The 7,722-nt window shown below is 35.9% G+C and overlaps 1 non-coding gene across 1 annotated transcript; it reads left to right on the top strand.

The window, feature by feature from the left end:
- The first annotated feature begins 3,881 nt into the window (after window positions 1-3,881).
- trnae-cuc (transfer RNA glutamic acid (anticodon CUC)) lies at window positions 3,882-3,953 on the top strand. Its single transcript has one exon. It is a non-coding gene; the product is annotated as a tRNA-Glu (tRNA).
- Window positions 3,954-7,722: the final 3,769 nt, after the last annotated feature.

The raw sequence follows: 7,722 nt of genomic DNA, 5'->3' as shown, positions 1-7,722 counted from the left end.
GTTGTTGTAGTGATTAAGTTTAGGTATGGGGTAGGATTCAGGGATTTAAATTGTAGCCCAGTCTTCAAAAAGTTTTCTGTCTGCCTCTGGATATAGCTTCCTAAAGTCTGTGAAATCTGATAAAATTTGAAAACAAAAAACAAATGCAAGCATAATCCAATAGTGTTTAAGATATTACATGGGCTTTGCGTGAACATTTGGGAGGCGTTATGCAAATCTTCCCAGATCGTGACAGGCAAGGCAAGGCAAGGCAAGGCAAGCAGTACTTCATCCAATTAATAATTTGTCTTCCAATTAAATTTACCTTTTTTTTTTTTAAGTAATATTTTTTTAGTTCAAAACATTGATGAATATAAATATTTTTCATTAAGAGCTCAACTATAAGACATATTTGTTTTGACGAATGTAAAACATCAAGGTTAGATTAACTCATTTGCGCCATTTACCTTGTATCGCTCTTTCTTTTACTCGAGAGACTGTTTGTGATCGCCGAAAATTGTTGTTTGTCTAAAACGACGGGACATTTCTCATCCGTTAGCTAGCTAGTTTTCTCACTCGCCTGCAGCGGACAAAACCGAGCTTGAACCCCGGACCAGCGAGTTCGACTGAGATTATTTTAGTTTTTGTCTTTTTTCTTTTTCACTCGATGTTGTTTATGAGGAGTGTAAGTTAATTTGACTCATACAGCAGCCGCGATTGCAGCGGAGGAGAGATAATGGTGGCGCTAATATGGTGAGTGCAATAATTTAACGACCACGTTTAATAGACATGGCTGTTGTTTGAAAGAGTAAGTTTAAATTAATTAACAGTATAAATACAAAAACGGATAAATATACTTCTGTTCTATCTAGGTTCAGAGCCCTCTTAATGACTATTTTGTTTTGGAAGGAAGAAGAAATTACTTTCAGAAACATTTTTTTTTTTAAAAAAGTGCGGCCCCCCAATAAATTGTGCCTGCCCCCTCACTTTGTGCGCTCTGGCGCCGACCCTGGCTGTATGTCATGTGGGTTAACTGAGACCTGTTCTGAGGAGGATCGCTTTATTGACTGGCACACTGCACAATTAAATGTTAACCAGTGTTAATTTTGACAGCAAATTTTTATTTAGTTTTAGTCATAGTCTTTTGACTAAAATGCCATTTAGGTTTAGTCATATATTAGTCATCTGAATTGTTTTTAGTTTTAGTCTAGTTTTAGTTGACTAAATATCATACGATTTTAGTCGACTAAATCTACAGTAAATTTAGTCGGCTAAAATCTAATGGGTTTAGTTACAGTGTAATGCACGTTCTCCCTGCTGTTTACGTTCACTTAAGACGTAATCAACTGTGTTTACGTGAATTCTCGTCAAAACGGACAATTCGACATCGTTTTGTGTGTAATTCTCCGTTCAAGCGATGCGAAAGAGTACTCGCGCGCTGTGAGACGAGCTTTCTGTGTGTGTATGCTTCAGTGTCTGCGCTCAGAAAACCGGACCGAATTGAGTTCTCTCTTGCGTTGTCAGATTTATCCACATGTCTGCTCTTCTCTTACTCCCACATATTGACATTTTTGAATGTTTTATGCGACGTGCAGCAAGTGTATGTTAGCTTATGTCCCGCCGGTTCATATGTACGCATCTAACCTCCGAACCATGCATCAGATTCGTTCTGAATGAATCTCTTCCCAAATCGTCCTGCCTAACATTTTCGTCTCGTTTTTATTCGTTGACGAAAATGTCAATAGATTTACGTCATAGTTTTTGTCATTCAAAAAGAGTTTTAGTTCGTTATTGTCTCGTTGACGTCGGTGAAAAAAATGTCGTTGACGAAAATTATGACATTATTCGTCAACGAAATTAACACTGATGTAAACCCTTAAAGGGTTACTCCACTCCAAAATGAAAATGTTGTCATTAATCACTTACTACCCCCATGTTTGGAACGACATGGGGGTAAGTGATTAATGACAAAATTTTCATTTTGGGGTGGAGTATACCTTCAAGTCAGATGCCCTTATAAAGACTGTAACTTTAATGTTTGCTCTTAACAGAAAAGTTGTCAACGACAAGCCTTACATCACCCAAAGGCCAGCTCTTTTTACAGTAAACCAGGTACGTATAAGTGCATTCATCCCATGTTGTATTTGCCATAATTACAAGATTCCAACTTGGAAAAAGAATTCATGTCCTTGTAGAACTCATAATTACCATCTGTAATCTGGGAATTTTCTGAGAGCTTCTACCTGTACCACGTGACCACTGTGTCTGACTGCTGCAGATTAATTTAGGCATGGATAGTGTTGCCATAGAAACGCACAGGTCCAAGGACATGAACAGCTCTAAGTAGTACATGGTGTGAACGCAGCATATGATCTTGAGTATTTGACAACAGCATTATTTAACTGACTTGATAATGTCTTTATCGATCCGTTTCTTCCTCTGTTAGGATGCAGCTGACAAGACAGACTCCAGTAAGAACCCTCAGCGTTGATCAAGCAAGTCCACATCTAAACCCATCTAGAGTGGGAATCAAGTGTATGAAAAGCACTTTATATTTTATTCAGCAGGTAATGCTCAACCTCGGAAAAGGTGAGTTAGCACCTAAAATTCAGTACTGCCAATATTGTGAACTCAGAGTGGTGTAAAACCATATAGTTTTGATGCCGTTTGTTGTGATTCTGAAAACTGATCAGATAAAAAATTATTGTTTTGTTGTATTTTTAAATTAACATTTGTAATTGAATTAAAATTAAACAGAAAATTGCATGAATATTCCTTTATTTGTTTGCTTTTTTCTTAATTTTCTAGTTTAACAAATTGGAAAAAAACAACTGATATAGATTTAACTTGGAAATTACACTGAAAAAAATTTTTCATTCATCCAATTAAAAAAAATTTAGGGTAATGATTTCACATCTATATTTTTTTAACTTGAGCCAATGAAAAATAAATAACAATAAACAATATTTTCTTTCTATGAAAACTATAAAAAGAAATTTCTTAAATGAATTTTTGTTTTGATTAAATCTATATATTTTTTGTTTAGATCAAAAATAGAATTTAAATTAATTGACTTTCTTCAACAAGAAAAATATATTTTGCCAGGTTTTATAAAATAGTTTTCATAGACATAGAAAATATTGTTTAGGGCAAGTTATTTATTTTTCATTGGCTCAAGTTAAAAAATATAGATATGAATCATTACTCTAAATTTGTTTAATTGAATGAATGAAAAAAATTTTTTCAGTGTATCAATGATACCAATACTGATTTCTCTATAAAATTGCCCTCCCCCCTAATATTTAACCATTGACTATAGCCATTCAACATTACTGTATAATTGAGAGCTATCAATTTTAACATTCATTAGACTTTAATAAAAATAACTTATCATTTAAGTGAACTTAAAACAATCTTCACATAAACCCATTATAATAAATGTCATATTTACCTGTGCCCTTCAGCAGAAATATACAGAAACTGAAATTGAAGTTATCAAACACTAAATTCTAAATTAAATATAGATGGATCCTTAAAGCTACAAAAGTTCTTTTTTCCTCTTTTTTTTTTTTCTTTGTCCTTTGATTAATAGGCTGCCTTTACACTTGGCATTAACATGCGATCACCGTGATCTTATCAAGCAGATCGAATCATCAGTCAATCAGGACACGGCGCGTTTACACTTGGCAACATCAGCTGACTTCTCGATCTGGATAACCGATCGGATCTGTATTTCCCGCGCAATATATAAATAAGTCTGCAGTGCAAAGTCGACCTGAAGTTGTGGGTTTTCTTTTGAAAACTATTTTCAGTCGCGGGACATTTAGTAAACACAATCCAGCCATCGTGTCTGCATTCGCAGGTCGACATCACGCAAAACGCTACCCCCTTTAATTGGTAATTCCCTGGTGGTCTAGTGGTTAGGATTCGGCGCTCTCACCGCCGCGGCCCGGGTTCGATTCCTGGTCAGGGAATGCTCTTGGGGGAAGTCGTGGCCTAATGGTTAGAGAGTCGGACTCGTAACCCAAAGGTTGCGAGTTCGAGTCTCAGGTCCGGCAGGAATTGTAGGTGGGGGGAGTGAATGTACAGCGCTCTCTTCCACCTTCAATACTGAGGTGCCCTTGAGCAAGGCACCGAACCCCCAACTGTTCCCCGGGCGCCGCAGCATAAATGGCTGCCCACTGCTCCGGGTGTGTGTTCACGGTGTGTGTGCACTTAGGAGAGCACTAATTCCTTGTATGGGTAACCATACTAGGCCACATGTCACTTCACTTTAAATATTTTTAACACGTTAAACTGAAAAAATTAATCGCCTGAGTTAACGTGCTAATTTTGACACCACTAATACAAACCTTTATTTCCCAGAAAGAGTGCACCAAATTGGCGGTGGCGCCGTTCAGAACCGCTCTCTCCTGTAGAGGACTCAAAAAGCCCGTGCTCTGACTGTAACTCAGCAGCTGTGTTGCTTCATCGGAGACAGGCTCAACCCAGCAGTTAGGTAGAAAAACATAACCCAGTGTTAAAAATGACCCAGCACCTGGGTAAAAATATTAAAAGATCCAATAAAATGACCCAACAAGCTGAACCCAGCATTTGGGTTAAAAATAACCCAGCAACTGGGTAAAATTATTAAAATCAACCCAATAAAATGACAACAGGCTGAACCCAGCATTTGGGTTAAACAAAAATAACCCAGCATTTTTTAGAGTGTATTAGTGAAAACGCCTTTCTTCCTGTTTTATTCAAAACAAAAAGTTGCATCGTAATGATGTAATCATGCTCTGGCCCAGATTGATTAAGTGCAATATGTTTGCAGGCCAGTGGGGGAGGGGGACAATCACGTTCAGGCTCGGTACAAGGCAATCATGCTTAGTGTGTGAGTACACCCTTAAGCCTTGTTCAGACTGTCAGTCCATATCTGATTTTTGTGCATATCCGATTGGAAACCGATCATATTTAGCCAGTGTAAATGGCAAAAAAATCACATAAAATCCATTTTTACAAATCTGTTTCAAGGTATGTTCATATGTGGTTTAAAATCCTATTCAAATCGCATTTCTGGAAATCTGTTTCAGTCTGACCGCTCAGATCAGATTTAGTGTAGCTTTTTTGCATGTCACTTTCTCATGCCACGTAAAACGTAAATATGTCAGATGTTGTGTTGTTGTGAAGTGCAAGTCAAGCAGAAAATGACAATATAGAGCTGGACTACACACCTCTTTAAGTTTTGAGACCGGCAGAGACATTCTGTATTGCAAACTGTTTTGCTGTTATTGTTGTTTTTTTAATAGCATAGACATAACATCATTGCCATAGAAACCAATGCAGATATTCAGTAAAACAGAAGAGCGCCACAGGACACACAAATCGGATCTGAACAGTTGTAATACACAGTGTGGAGAGTAGGGACGGTATGAAAATTTCTTATCATGATTATATTGACCAAAATTATCACGGTTATCAGTATTATCACGGTATTGTTAAAATGTGCTGGGAATGTTCAAAAAGTACTGACACATAAATCACTTTACCAAGTACAATCACTTTTACCAACAAATAAAATGACTTTTTGTTCGCATAATCATTAAAACAATAACATTACCAATGATGTCCGGATTTTAAATGACAACATGACTGACAACAATTTATCTAATAGCATGTTCAAATATCTATTGTAAATGTTCAAATAAAGCTTTGGAAAAAGTTTAATAAAAAATGTAAACCTCACATTTCAGCCTTTAAATAAAGAAAAGGGTTAAGTCAAAATGATAATTGATTAATAAATGATTATATGTATTTTATGTGCTCCATAAATAATTCTAGATAACTAATCTGAATTGTTTAAATGTGTAGAATCCACATAAGCTTGTTTTTCATAAACCGGTCAAAATTTAAAGCAGGGCATGCAAATTCGGTCCTTTTTTTTTTGGCCAGACAAAAACTGCTGCACACAACCTGAATGTAAATGCAAGTCTCTGTAAATCCACTCACTGACAGCAGGTGGCGCTTATAGAAAAGCTGAATAGAGTGGTGGAACTATGATGTCACTTTGTAGGTAAAAACCCCGAAGCGAGTTAGCATTTTAGCACTTCCGGTTCCATCGTCCCAGAGTCAATGGATTTTTTGAATGGGAGTTTGGTTAAATCCCCTTAAATAACCTGAAGTTAGCACCCCATAAAAAGAAATAATCACCACAACTATGCCATTCGTTTGTGCTGATTTGTGCCGCAAAAACGAACGTTTGTGCTGGTTTGGTGTTTGAGATATTAAACATTATTTTTTTGACCGTGTGACGTCACTCTCCACCCCATGTTGCTCAAATCGCTCCAAACCAGCGCAGTTCGTTTGTGCTCGATTTGTGCCCGTTTGTGCCGTTAAAACAAACACTGTATATATTTTCCTTCCTTAGATGTAACCAAAATATTTTTGGGAGCTGTGACGTCACTCTCCACCCCAGTTCGTCTAAATCGCACAAAACTGCTGTCATTCTTTTGTGCTCGATTTGTGCCGGTTTGTGCTGTTAAAATGAACATCAAATATATTTCCCCTTCATAGAAATAACAAAAACAATTCTGGGCAGTGAAATTTTAAAAGTTTAGTCAGCTCCAAGTTTTCACTAACTTCATATTTCAAGTTGACTAAGCTTAAATTTCAAGGCAGCATTAAGTAGAAACGTTTTTTTTTTACAGTGAGTCTAAATAGTTCTAATTCATTTGTGCTTGATTTGTGCAGTTAGAATATTAAACATCTAGGCCTATTCCCCACGAATATTCGTTAATATTAATATTAATTAGGTCATATAAATATAGCCTAATTCCAGGCGGTCTCCACACCAAATGCCGCGTTTATTTGTGCTCGATTTGTGCCATGAAAAGAAATCCTGGTTGTAACTATAATTCTTCTTAAATAGGCCTATTTAAAAGGGGGGAAAACAGAAGCACATAAGCCATTATCTATAGGCTATATGTAACTGTAATTGCATGGTATTACTGCATTTAAGAGCTAATATTATTATATTATAATATTATGTTAAAGTTTTTTTGTCCCCCTTACAAACGATTATTTATCGCACTGCATAAGAAAACAAAAAGGACATAATGGACTGTAGAAAAAGTGCTCAAAGATAAAATAGCCTTGAGCTATACTAAATGTGTGTGAAAAAAAAAGACTGATAGATAATGTAGCTAGCCTACATATCAACGAGGTAAAACTTTTTATTAATATTTTGCAATCAACTCAGGAGCGTGTGGTATGCAATTTTTAACACATTAAATTATGATATGCAAGTCTATGTAGACATTTCATTTTATTTCATTCAAAGATATTTTAAACAAGCACACCTCAAAGAGAAAATACAGCTGAGCAATTTCATGGTAATGTTTATGCTCCGAATATTTCAACTGCAAAATGCATAATGCAATACACATTTAAATAATAATAATAATAATACACAATAGGCTACTAAGAGAAAACAGTTGATGTCGATGGTAAAAGTCAGGCTACTTGCTAGCTATATTAAAATATACAAAGTAACCTTGTTACATTAAAGAGCCTGCTTTAACGGATAAAAATAGTTTTGTTGGTAGGCTATACCTTGGTATAAATTATTGCATTTATGTATCAGTGATATTTGTTACTTGAATATAAACCAGTAATTTAGTCCTATGTTGCATTTTTGTAACAAATGAATACAAATAGCAACAAACAAGAACACGAATATGTGATATTAAGTTGCAATAGCCT

Source organism: Sinocyclocheilus rhinocerous, unplaced genomic scaffold (genome assembly GCF_001515625.1).
Source record: "Sinocyclocheilus rhinocerous isolate Xijiao unplaced genomic scaffold, SAMN03320098_v1.1 scaffold4627, whole genome shotgun sequence".
Taxonomy (NCBI): Eukaryota; Metazoa; Chordata; class Actinopteri; order Cypriniformes; family Cyprinidae; genus Sinocyclocheilus; species Sinocyclocheilus rhinocerous.
The sequence above is the reverse complement of the archived record's forward strand: the minus strand, read 5'-3'. Positions and strand labels throughout refer to the sequence as shown.